This window comes from Salmo salar, chromosome ssa23, assembly GCF_905237065.1.
Source record: "Salmo salar chromosome ssa23, Ssal_v3.1, whole genome shotgun sequence".
Lineage (NCBI taxonomy): Eukaryota > Metazoa > Chordata > Actinopteri > Salmoniformes > Salmonidae > Salmo > Salmo salar.
In genome coordinates, this window is record NC_059464.1 from 4,504,482 (window position 1) to 4,518,668 (window position 14,187).

General features: G+C 44.8%; 1 protein-coding gene across 1 annotated transcript in view; it reads right to left on the minus strand.

Moving 5' to 3' along the window:
* LOC106583961 (discs large homolog 1-like protein) overlaps nucleotides 1-14,187 on the minus strand; it is a 223,627-nt gene that overhangs the window by 133,595 nt on the left and 75,845 nt on the right. The gene's annotated exons all lie outside the window — the stretch shown is intronic.

The following is a 14,187-nucleotide window of genomic DNA, read 5'->3' on the forward strand; positions in this document are numbered from 1 at the left end:
TGAGGGAGGATTGTCTGGATTGTCTAGTGGCAGCTGCTGAGGGCTCAAATGTGTGCGTAGATTATGGAGAGGGGGATGAGAGGAGAAAATGGAGAGAGAGAAGAATGGGCTGAACCACCCAGCATCAGAGAGGCTGTCAAAGTGCATCCATTGATAAGAGTTTGGGGATTTGGTGTGTTGTTCTGTGCGACTGAGGATGCAGTCAGTATTTACTACTGTGTTACTGACTGAGTACTAAGAACGATGTGAACATCCTTGCCTCTTCTGACCTCACCCTTTCCCAGTCACCTCCCACTCACAAGGCAGGCAATACAATTGACTTCATCTTTGCTAGAGGCTGTTCTCCTACTAATCTCACTACAGCCCCCTTCCAGGTCTCTGATCACTAGTTTGTTTCCTTTTCCGGCTCCCTCTCCTCCAACTCTAGCCAATCAGCCCCTACCCAGATGGTCATGTGCGCTGTCACAATCTTTGTTCTCTCTCCCCCACTACTCTCTCCTCATCTATCCTATCATCTCTCCCTTCTGCTGAATCAGTCTCCCTCCTGTCTCCTGATTCTGCCTCTTCAACATTACTCTCCAGCATCCCTTCATTATTGTATTTCCAAAACACTCAAGATAACGCTCTCGTTATCTCTCTCAGAAAGATCTTCTTGACCCTAACCAGTCAGGCTTCAAGATGGGTCACTCAACCGAGACTGCTGTTCTCTGTGTCATGGATGCTCTCCACACTGCCAAAGCTGATTCTCTCTCCTCTGTTCTCGTATTCCTAGTTCTATCCACTCACTGCCTTTGACATCGTCAACCATCCGTTCCTGCCCCCACTCTCTCAGAGCTGAGTGTCTGAACACTCTTGGATTGCATCCTATCTGGCAGGATCTGTGTTTGCACCATGTGCTCTCACTACTGGTGTCCCTCAGGGCTCAGTTCCAGTCCCTTATCCTCTTCTCTCTATACACCAAGTCACTTGACTCCGTCATATACTCACATGGTCTCTTCTATCATTGCTATGTGGATGTCACTTAACTACTCTTCACCTTCCTTCCTTCTGAATGTCAGGTGGTGACACGCATCTCTGCATACGAGAAAAGTGTCGTAAAAATTGATTTTAAACAGCGGTTGACATGCTTCGAAGTACGGTAATGGAATATTTAGAATTTTATTGTCACGAATTGCGCCATGCGCGTGACACATCTTTACTATTTCGGATAGTGTCTGGAACGCACGAACAAAACGCCGCTATTCGGATATAATTTTGGAACAAAACAATTATTTTAAGAATTATAGATACAGAACTCCTTTATGCACTCGCTATGTCCGATTTTAAAATAGCTTTTCGGTGAAAGCACATTTTGCAATATTCTGAGTAGATAGCCCAGCCATCACAGGCTAGCTATTTAGACACCCACCAAGTTTAGCCCTCACCAAAGTCAGATTTACTATTAGAAAAGTTTGATTACCTTTGCTGTCTTCATCAGAATGCACTCTCAGGACTTCTACTTCAATAACAAATGTTGGTTTGGTTCAAAATAATCCATAGTTATATACAAATAGCGGCGTTTTGTTCGTGCGTTCAAGACACTATCCGATGGGTAAAGAAGGGTGACGCGCCCGACGCGTTTCGTGACAAAAAAATTCAAAATATTCCATTACCATACTTCGAAGCATGTCAACCGCTGTTTAAAATCAATTTTTATGCTATTTTTCTCGTAAAAAAGCGATAATATTCCGACCGGGAGTCGTTGTTTTCGTTCAAAGATCGAGAAAGTAAACATGGAGTCTTCTCGTGCACGCGCCTCCAGTCTCATTGTACTCTGATCGACCACTTTCCAAATGCGCTAATGTTTTTCAGCCAGGGGCTGCAAAGCCACCATTCAGCTTTTTCCCGCCTTCTGAGAGCCTATGGGAGCGTTAGAAAATGTCACGTCATGCCAGAGATCCCCTGTTTTGGTTAGAGATGATCAAGAAGGCCATGAAATGGTCAGAGAGAGCGCTTGCTGTTTGGAATCTTCTCAGGTTTTGGCCTGCCAAATGAGTTCTGTTATACTCACAGACACCATTCAAACAGTTTTAGAAACTTTAGGGTGTTTTCTATCCAAATCAAACAATTATATGCATATTCTAGTTACTGGGCAGGAGTAGTAACCAGATTAAATCGGGTATGTTTTTTATCCGGCCGTGCAAATACTGCCCCCTATCCCCAACAGGTTAAAGTTAGAGAGGGATGATATAAGACTCCAGCTTCAGAGATTTTTGCAATTCATTCCAGTCATTGGCAGCAGAGAACTGGAAGGAAAGGCGGCCAAAGGAAGTGTTGGCTTTGAGGATGATCAGTGCAATATACCTGCTGGAGCGCGTGCAACAGGTGGGTGTTGCTATGGTGACCAGTGAGCTGAGATAAGGCAGGGCTTTACCTAGCAAAGACTTACAGATGACCTGGAGCCAGTGCGCTTGGCGACGGATATGTAGAGAGGGCCAGCCAACGAGGGCATACAGGTCGCAGTGGTGGGTAGTATATGGGGCTTTTGTGACAAAACGGATGGCACTGTGATAGACCACATCCAGTTTGCTGAGTAGAGTGTTGGGAGCTATTTTGTAAATGACATCCCCAAAATCAAAGAGTGGTAGGATGGTCAGTTTTTATGAGGGTATATTTGGCAGCATGAGTGAAGGAGGCTTTGTTGCGAAATAGGAAGCCGATTCTAGATTTCATTTTGGATTGGAGATGCTTAATGTGAGTCTGGAAGGAGAGTTTACAGTCTAACCAGACACCTAGGTATTTGTAGTTGTCCGCATATTCTAGGTCAGAACCGTCCAGAGTAGTGATGCTAGTCGTGCGGGAGGGTGCGGGCAGCAATCGGTTAAAGAGCATGCACTTAGTTTTACTAGCATTTAAAAGCAGTTGGAGGCCACAGAAGGAGTGTTGTATGGCGTTGAAGCGCATTTGGAGGTTTGTTAGCACAGTGTCCAGAGAAGAGCCAGATCTATACAGAATGGTGTTGTCTGCGTAGAGGTGGATCAGAGAATCACCAGCAGCAAGAGCAACATCATTGATATGTAAAGAGAAAAGAGTTAACCCTGGAACTGAACCCATTGACACCCCCATTGAGACTGCCGGAGGTCCAGACAACAGGCCCTCCGATTTGACAAACTGAACTGTATCTGAGAAGTACTTGTTGAACCAGACGAGGCAGTAATTTGAGAAGCCAAGGCTATTGAGTCTGCCGATAAGAATGCGGTGATTTACAAATTCGAAAGCCTTGGCCAGGTCGATGAAGACGGCTGCACAGTACTGTCTTTTGTCAATGGCGGTTATGATATCGTTTAGGACCTTGAGCGTGGCTGAGGAGCACCCATGACTAGCTTGGAAACCAGATTGCATAGCGGAGAAGGTACGGTGGGATTCGAAATGGTCGGTGATCTGCTTGTTAACTTGTCTTTCGAAGATTTTAGAAAGGCAGGGCAGGATGGATATAGGTCTATAACAGTTTGGGTCTTGAGTGTCTCCCCCTTTGAAGAGGGGGATGACCGCTGCAGCTTTCCAATTTTTGGGGATCTTAGACAATACAAAAGAGAGGTTGAATAGGCTAGTAATAGGGCTTGAAACAATTTCGGCTAATAATTTTAGAAAGAGAGGGTCCAGATTGTTTAGCCCAGCTGATTTGTAGGGATCCAGATTTTGCAGCTTTTTCAGAACTTCAGCTGTCTGGATTTGGGTGAAGGGGGGGGGTGGGCTTGGGCAAGTTGCTGCAGGGGGTGCTGAGATGTTGGCCCGGGGTAGGGGTAGCCAGGTAGAAAGCATGGCCAGCTGTAGAAAAATGCTTATTGAAATGATCGATCATCGTAGGTTTATCGGTGGTGTCAGTGTTTCCTATCCTCAGTGCAGTGGGCAGCCCCATGGACTTTACAGTGTCCCAAAACTTTTTGGAATTAGTGCTACAGGAAGCAAATTTCTGTTTGATAAAGCTAGCCTTAGTTTTCCTAACTGACTGAATATATTGGTTCCTGACTTCACTGAAAGTTGCATATCGCGGGGGCTATTCGATGCTAATGCAGAACGCCACAGGATGTTTTTGTGCTGGTCAAGGGCAGTCAAGTCTGGGGTGAACCAAGGGCTGTATCTGTTCTTAGTTCTACATTTTTTGAATGGGGCATGCTTATTTAAGATGGAGAGGAAAGCACTTTGAAAGAGCAACCAGGCATCCTCTACTGACAGGGTGAGGTCAATATCCTTCCAGGATACCCGGGCCAGGTTGATTAGAAAGGCCTGCTCGCAGAAGTGTTTTAGGGAGCGTTTGACAGTGATGAGGGGTGGTTGTTTGACCGTGGACCCATTACGCACGCAGGCAATGAGGCAGTGATCGCTGAGATCTTGGTTGAAGACAGCAGAGGTGTATATAGAGGGCGAGTTGGTCAGGATGATATCTAAGAGGGAGCCCATGGTTACGGATTTAGGGTTGTACCTGGTAGGTTCCTTGATAACTTGTGTGAGATTGAGGGCATCTAGCTTAGATTGTAGGATGGCCGGGGTGTTAAGCATGTCCCAGTTTAGGTTACTTAACAGTACGATTTTTTTTTTTTAAAGTACAAAGTTTTTGGCCACAGACCTGGATAATATGACAGAACTCTGCAGGCTCTCTCTGAAGTAGATTGCAACTCCACCCCCTTTGGCAGTTCTATCTTGTCGGAAAATGTTATCGTCATGGATGGAAATTTTTGGTGGCCTTCCTAAGACAGGATTCAGACACGGCTAGGACATCCGGGTTGGCGGAGTGTGCTAAAGCAGTGAATAAAACAAACTTAGGGACAAGGCTTCTAATGTTAACATGCATGAAACCAAGGCTTTTGCGGTTACATTAGTCAACAAATGATAGCGCCTGGGGAATGGGAGTGATGCTGGGGGCTGCAGGGCCTGGGTTAACCTCTACATCACAGAGGATGTAGAGGAACAGAGGAGGAGTAGGATAAGAGTACGGCTAAAGGCTAAAAGAACTGGTCGTCTAGTGCGTTTGGAACAGAGAGTTAAAGGAGCAGATTTCATGGCGCGGAGAATAGATTCAAGGCATAATGTATAGACAAGGGTATGGTAGGATGTGACTACAGTGGAGGCAAGCCTAGGCATTGAGTGACGATGAGAGAGGTTTTGTCTCTAGAGGCACCATTTAAGCCAGGTGAGGTCACCGCATGTGTGGAGGGTGGAACAAAAGGGCTAGCTAAGGCATATTGAGCAGGGCTGGAGGCTCTACAGTGAAATAAGACAAAAATCACTAACCAAAACAGCAATAGACAATGCATATTAACATTAGGGAGAGGCATGTGTAGCCGAGTGATCATAGGGTCCAGTGAGTAGCTATGCGAGCTGGAGGCACGTCGATTCAGACAGCTAGCAGGCCGGGGCTAGCAGGCTAGCAGATGGGCCTCAGGGGGTCGTCACAACAGAAGAGCCTGTTGAAACCCCTCGGACGGTTACATCGGTAGACCAGTCGTGATGGATCGGCGGGGCTCCGTGTTGGCAGCAAAGGGTCCAGGCCAATTGGCAAAAGAGGTATTGAAGCCCAGGAATTGTCTGATGGATCTATTTGGCTAGCCGGGAGATGGGCCTAGATCGAGGCTAGCTCCAGTGCTTGCTTTGGGACAGAGACGTTAGGCAGGAGTAGCCACTCGGATAGCAGCTAGCTAGCTGCGATGATCCGGAGTAAAGGTTCAGAGCTTGCGGTAGGAATCTGGAGATGTGGTAGAGAAAAAGCAGTCTGATATGCTCTGGGTTGATATCGCGCTGTGTAGACTGGCAGGAATTGACTGGGCTGACGCTGGCAGATTTCCGAGTTAACGGTGATGACCGCTGCTGCTGAAGGGGGTTCTGGTTCTAAAGTATAAAAAATAGCAGATCCATACCACATTGGGTGAGGCAGGTTGCAGGAAGTATGTTCAGTCTGTAGATGGAAATTGAGATAAAAAATATACTAAATATATACGAAGAAAAAAGATATTTACACGGGACCGGACAAGACAAAGAGAACAGACATCCGACTGCTATGCCATCTTGGAAGATATATTTACTTTTCGTCAGCCAATAAGATGAGTAGGCCAAACGATCAGCCAACTGCCATGTGAGCATTTGCTATGCTTATAATGTGAAGAAATAGCCTAATAGTTTATCAACATTGCGTAAAAAGTTTTTTTTGGTGCTAGTGGTTGTATTAATTTGGTATCTATCGCATCCCACAACTGTCCCAGACTATGTTTGGAATATTTATTTCAAGCACAAAATAGAACAGGTCAACCTTTGTACTATGGGGGATAGTAGATTGACATAGGCTAGTGCTTTTGCTGTTCGTTAGGCCTACTCATCTTGTTGGCTGACGAAAAGCAAATGTGGACAGTTCTTCCACTATCTTCAAGATGCACCTATGATGTGTCGGTCTTCACTTGTAGCCTGTGAGAAAGACCCAATCACGTGATGGAGAGCCATGTGGTGCACTCAGGGAGAAGGGCACAACGTAACTCTCCGGGCCAAGGGCACAACGGCCACAAAAGGCATGTTGTCACGTCCTGACCAGTATAGGGGTCTATTTGTTATTGTAGCTTGGTCAGAACGTGGCAGAGGGTATTTGTTTTCATGGGTTTGTGTATATGTTTAGATAAGAGGGATATTTTGTGTAGAGTATTTTTGGGGATTATTTGTGTGTGTGTGTATTGTAGAGGGGTTATTTGATTTATGTGTTCCGGGGTGTTGGGTATGTTCTTGTGTTTTGTATTTCTAGGGGCTGTTCTAGTTTTTGTAACTCTTTGTTAGCCTGGTGTGGCTCTCAATCAGGAACAGCTGTACATCGTTGTTCCTGATTGAGAGTCATATTTAGGGAGCTTGTTTTCACCTGTCGTATTGTGGGTAGTTGTTTTTGCACTGCTTTTAGTTAGCCTGCAAAACTGTTCCTGTCGTTCTTTGTTTTCTTGTTTTTTCCCGTGTTTTCATATAAATAAATGATGATGAGCACGCAACCCGCTGCGCCTTGGTCTTTACATTACGACACCCGTGACACATGTTTTTTTTTTTAGGGTACATTACGGCCATTAAAAGGGGATGCCGCTGTGAAATTCGAGGCATTATCAAGTGCTTGTCAAATTGTGAATGAGAGACTGATAAAGTATGTACAGCCTGCTCAAAAAACTAAGCAGAGCTCATGCCTTCCAAGCTATTTTTTTTTCAAATCAGCAGAGTCGCATCATGTATCCTTACAATGTATTAAACATAAAACATACAGTCCAACGTTTATAGAACAACTGAAGTTACATTAATAACTCTAAATTAAGTATATAGGAGTGCCTATTTCTTTGTTAATCGCTCATCACAGAATAGCCGCAAATCGTTTGGAGAAAATATCCTTTCTATTTTATTCAGCTTTGTTAAATTGTGTTCTTCATACTAGAAAATAATGCCAGGGAATTCTAAGCAAATCTTGTCTGTTAAATTAACTAGTTTAGACCACAGCCATTTGGAATAGCCAGATCAGGACTTAAACTTCTATGGGGTCGGTGTCCCCGCCCACTGGACGGTTGAGCTAACATGCGGTAATGTGATTAGCATGACATTGTAACTAACAAGAACATTTCCCAGGACATAGACATGTCTTATATGGGCAGAAAGCTTAAATTATTGTCCATCTAACTGTCCAATTTACAATAGCTATTACTGTGAAAAAATACAATGCTAATGTTTGAGGAGAGTGCACAACAACAAAACACTTTTATCATCGCAAGGTAAATAATGTAGTTACATTCAGTAATCTTGCTCTGATTTATCATCATGAGGGTCCCAGAGATTAAATGTAGCATAATTTTGTTTGATAAAATCCATTTTTTATATTAAAATGTAAGAACTGGGTTCTACAGTTTGAACCCCTGCTGTGTCTGGTATCAAGCATATGCATATCCTTGCTTCAGGTCCTGAGCTACAGACAGTTAGATTTGGGTATGTCATTTTAGGCGAAAAATGAAAAAAAGGGTGTGATTCCTAAGAGGGTTTAACATAAGGACAACTCAGAGTATGCTATTCTGTTCTTCTGAAATAGACTACATTTTCTTCATCATGCTTCTTTAGACCTGTCTAAAATAAATAATGGATTTATTGTGAAGATGTAGGCTATATTACATGGATTTATTAAACTTTTTAAAATGTAGGTCTGTATCAGTGGCTTGTAGGCATGGAAACCAGGAGATGTGTGGAAGCCAGGAGACGCTAAATGTGTTTATGTTAATTCACGTCAATTACCGTGAGACGGACAGTTATTTGCTTGACAATCAACGGCTGATGAAATTTCGTGACTGACACAGCCCTAGGCGTGACTCTGGATAACACTCTGTCGGTCTCTGAAAACATCAAAGCAGTGACTCGCTACTGCAGGGTCATCCTCAACAACATCCGTAGAGTACGACCCTACCTCACACAGGAAGCGGCACAGATCCTTCCCAGGTTCTCCCATGAAACCCCACTCCTCTGCACTCTCCACTGGCTTCCAGTTGAAGCTCACATCCACTACAAGACCATGTACTTTCCTACGGTGCAGCAAGAGAAACTACCTTCAGGCTATGCTCAAACCCAACACCCCAACCCGAGCACTCCATTCTGCCACCTCTCGTCTCTTGGCCCTCCCACCCATAGCTACTTTATTGAGGAAAAATGTATTTACTATTACTGTGATATGCAGTTTTCTCACCTAGGTACCTTAAAAACGTCTTAGGGCTAGGGTCCTTTTTTTCTCAATTTCCGCCTGACAGACGTGCCCAAAGTAAACTGCCTGTTGCTCAGGCCCTGAAGCCAGGATATGCATATAATTGGTACCATTGGAAATAAAACACTTTGAAGTTTGTAGAAATGTTAAAATAATGTAGGAGACTATAAAACACTAGATATGGTAGGAGAAAATCATTTTGAAAGCCCATGCTCTTACAATGGAAAGTATAGGTGCATACTGAATTCTAGCTCCCAGGATGCAATTCCTATGGCTTCCACAGGGTGTCAGCAGTCTATGTTCAAGGTTTCAGGCTTGTAACTTCCAAAACTAATAAGAAAATGTTGTTTTAGTAGAAGGACACAGTCTTGGAAATTCGTGTTTGGGCGCACGATGAAGACAAGACGCACCTGCTAGAATCGGTTTCCTATTGAACATACTTCTTTCCGTAAGAAATATTATAGTTTGATTACATTTGAGGGTATCTGAGGAGTCAATAGAAACATATTTTGACTTGTTTTTGGATTCTGCCAAGATATGGATCCCATTTCGGATTGTCACCCTCACTTGTCTCACCCATCCAGAAATGAAAAAATGGTATGCCTGTAAGTTAACAATGTCACAATAGCTAATAAATGGATACAAATCCACATTTTGGGACCATTCCGTTTTAGCTATGTTGTACGGATCTGAAAGTACAATTTACATTTTTTTCAAATATCGCTCTTTTTTTCTGGATCAGAGAGATTTGAAACATATTTTTTCCATCATCGCAAACGGGCTGTGCTATTCTTCCACCAGTAAGACTCTGGTATTTCAACATGGCCCCTTGTGTGGTTGCTAGGTGATGTCTGACACAACTGCAACCCCTCTATATGAGACACATGGCCGTTCCATCCTGAGTTAACACGTACTCCTCTCCAACCTCTAAATGTAAATCAAACTCATTGACAGTTTTCCCCAGTGGGTCGAATGTTAATCTGATCTGCCAGTTGGCTCCATTGACAAAAGTGACCATGCTTTAGCTATAACCCAGCATGACGGTGGTATATAATGATGATGAGTGGAGCTTAGTGATGTACTGAACGCGCACACACACACACACACACACACACACACACACACACACACACACACACACACACACACACACACACACACACACACACACACACACACACACACACACACACACACACACACACACACACAGTAGCACTCACTTCTGTCATCATGAAGTGCTTTGAGAGACTAGTCAAGGACCATATCACCTCCACCCTACCTGACACCCTAGACCAACTCCAATTTGCTTACCGCCCCAATAGGTCCACATACGACGGAATCGCAATCACACTGCACACTGCCCTAACCCATCTGGACAAGAGGAATACCTATGTAAGAATGCTGTTCATCGACTACAGCTCAGCATTTAACACCATTGTACCCTTCAAACTCGTCATTAAGCTCGAGACCCTGGGTCTCGACCCCGCCCTGTGCAACTGGGTCCTGGACTTTGTGACAGACCGCCCCCAGGTGGTGAGGGTAGGAAACAACATCTCTACCCCGCTGATCCTCAACACTGGGGCCCCACATGGGTGTGTTCTCAGCCCTATCCTGTACTCCCTGTTCACCCATGACTGCGTGGCCATGCACGCCTCCAACTCAATCATCAAGTTTGCAGACAACACTACAGTGGTGGGCTTGATGACCAACAATGACGAGACGGCCTACAGGGAGGAGGTGAGGGCCCTCGGAGTGTGGTGTCAGGAAAATAACCTCACACTCAATGTCAACAAAACAAAGGAGATGATCGTGGACTTCAGGAAACAGCAGAGGGAGCATCCCCCTATCCACATCGACGGGACAGTAATGGAGAAGGTGGAAAGTTTTAAGTTCCTCGGCATACACATCACGGACAAACTGAAATGGCCACAACCGTAAGGCTCTCCAGAGGGTAGTGAGGTCTGCACAATGCATCACCGGGGGCAAACTACCTGCCCTCCAGGACACCTACATCCCCGATGTCACAGAAAGGCCAAAAAGATCATCAAGGACAACAACCACCCGAGACACTGCCTGTTCACCCCGCTATCATCCAGAAGGCGAGGTCAGTACAGGTGCATCAAAGCTGGGACCGAGAGACTGAAAAACAGCTTCCATCTCAAGGCCATCAGACTGTTAAATAGCCATCACTAGCATTGAGTGACTGCTGCCAACATACTGACTCAAATCTCTAGCCACTTTAATAATAAAAAATTGGATGTAATAAATGTATCACTAGCCACTTTAAACAATGCCACTTTATATGTTTACGTACCCTACATTACTCATCTCATATGTATATACTGTACTCTATACCATCTATTGCATCTTGCCAATGCCGTTCCGCCATCGCTCATCCATATATTTTTATGTATATATTCTTATTCATTCCTTTACACTTGTGTGTATAAGGTAGTTGTTGTGAAATTGTTAGATTACTTGTTAGATATTACTGCACGGTCGGAACTAGAAGCACAAGCATTTCACTACACTTGCATTAACATCTGCTAACCATGTGTATGTGACAAATGAAATTTGATTTGATTTGTAGACAGACAGACACACACACAAACACATATGTACAGTACACACACACAGGTCACATACGCACACACACAGCATTACTCTTTTACTATTGCTCAGCAGGTTCCTAATGCTGAGAGCCCAGGGCCCCCTGAGAGAAAGGGGTGGAGACACTTTAAACACAACATCCCAAACAAGTTGAACTGAACTTCACATTTAAGTGCCTTGGACGAGAACACAAACCTAGCTGATGGTCCATTAATCTCCATTATTAACTTCCATTCAAGATCTGGTTTACAGACTGGAAGGCCTTCAGTAATGCTTAAACTGGGATAGACAGAGGTTGCCCCTGATACTGACACAGTCGTTAATCCCCCTGCCCTCCACCCACCCTAGATATGTAATTGAAGGAAACGTCTAGCTCAAGTGATACACTGAGTATACAAAACATTACAAAACATTTGATAACAGACTAACCAGGTGACTCCAGGTGAAAGCTATGATCCCTTATTGATGTCACTTGGTAAATCCATTTCAGTCAGTGTAGATGAAGGGGAGGAGACAGGTTAAAGAAGGTTTATAAGCCTTGAGACAATTGAGACATGGATTGTGTATATGTGCCATTCAGAGGGCGAATGGGCAAGACATAAAAGGTAAGTGCCTATGAACGGGGTATAGTAGTAGGTGCCATGCGCACCGGTTTGTGTCAAGAACTGCAACGCTGCTGGGTTTTTCACCCTCAATAGTTTCCCATGTGTATCAAGAATGGTTCACCACCCAAAGGACACCCAACAAACTTAACACAACTGTGGAAAGCATTGGAGTCAACGTGGGCCATCATCCCTGTGGAGTGATTTCGGTACCTTGTAGAGTCCTTGCCCCGGCGAATTGAGGCTGATCTGAGTAGCAACTCAATATTAGGAAGGTGTTCCTAATGTTTGGTATACTCAGCGTATAGCAACACCTCATAGTTTATATGCAGCGGTGATGCATCACTCTCATATTGTGGGTAATGAGTGTTCCTGCATGGTTCGGTTGGTAGAGCATGGTGCTTGCAACTCCAGAATTGTGGGTTTGATTCCCCGAACCACTCATACGTAAAGATGTTGCAAGCGTGACTTAAGCTGTATTTATATCATGACATATTTCAGTACGTCGTCTTGCCATGCTACTGAACGGACAAGTTTAGTGTTTGTAACGCAAGATGGAGGAGAGCATGTCTCTCGTCAGAGATCGCACTTATTTTTGGCAGAGTTCCTCTGCCCAGTGTCTGTATTATTTTGCCCATCTTAATATTTTATTTCTATGGGCCAGTCTGAGATATGGCTATTTCTTTGCAACTCTGCCTAAAAGGCCAGCATCCCGGAGTCGCCTCTTCACTGTTGACGTTGAGACTGGTGTTTTGCGGGTACTATTTAATGAAGCTGCCAGTTGAGGACTTGTGAGGTGTCTGTTTCTCAAACTAGACACTAATGTACTTGTCCTCTTACTCAGTTGTGCACCGGGGCCTCCCTTTCCTCTTCCTATTCTGGTTAGAGCCAGTTTGCGCTGTTCTGTGAAGGGAGTAGTACACAGCTTTGTACGAGATCTTCCGTTTCTTGGCAATTTCTCGCATAGAATAGCCTTAATTTCTCTGAACAAGAATAGACTGCTGAGTTTCAGAAGAAAGTTATTTGTTTCTGGCCATTTTGAGCCTGTAATTGAACCCACAAATGCTGATGCTCCAGATACTCAACTAGTCTAAAGAATGACAAAAGGGTTTTCCAATGATCAATTAGCCTTTTAAAATGATAAAGTTGGATTAGCTAACACAGCGTTTCATTGGAACAGGAGTGATGGTTGCTGATAATGGGCCTCTGTACGCCTATATAGATATTCCATAAAAAATCTGCCATTTCCAGCTACGATAGTCATTTTCAACATTAACAATGTTTGCACTGTATTTCTGATCAATTTGATGTTATTTTAATGGACAAAAAAATGTGTGTTTCTTTCAAAACAAGGACATTTGTAAGTAACCCCAAACTTCCGAACAGTAGTGTACCAACAGGGCTTCTCCCACGTTGGTCCCCTGTGCACACACACATACCTGGGGTGGTTTCTCCAGTGACAGTGTGGCCCATGGGGTGTTATCGGACCACCAGCCACTCTGCCTGTGTGTGGCCCGGACCTTGGCCTTGCTCTTGGTAGGACTCTTCCTTACGCTGTCCCTCAGGTTGGTGAACTTTCCCCGGCTCTTAGACATGGAGGCGGGCAGCGTGCAGGAACTATAGTTTCTCTGGAGGCTCTGTAGGGGGAGCGGTTGCAAGAGCAGCGGGTGGAGGTTCAACGGAGGGGTGTTGGGCGTCTGCTCCATCTGGTGAGGATGATGGTGGTAGTGGTGATGATGATGCTGCTGGCGCTGTAGCTGCTGCTGTTGTTGTTGTAGTTGATGGTGGTGTATCTGTTGTTGTTGTTGGTCGTGTTGTAGTGCCTGCTGTTGGAGCTGCTGGTGGGGATGAATCTGTGGCTGTTGTTGGTGCTGTAGCTGCAACTGTAGCTGTTGGGGGTGTTGAATCTGCATCTGTGGTTGTTGGAGCTGCTGTTGGAGCTGGATCTGCTGCTGTTGGAGGTGTTGTTGCGGTCTGTGGATCAGACCCAGCTGGCTCTGGGTCTGCTGGAGCCTCTGTTGGGTGTGTTGGATCCTCGGCTGGTTCTGGTTCCCCAGGGCCTGGTTCCCAGGCGACCTATCCTGCCCGGAGACCACCTTTCCTGGGCTGGGACTGCAACCCTCAGGGCTTCCGCAGCAGTACTCGTGATTATGGTAGTAGGTGGTCATGGCTGGGGCTTAGACGAAGATCCAAGGTAGGTCCAAGAAAAGATGTAGCAATGGTAGAGTTGGAGATGAGGAATAG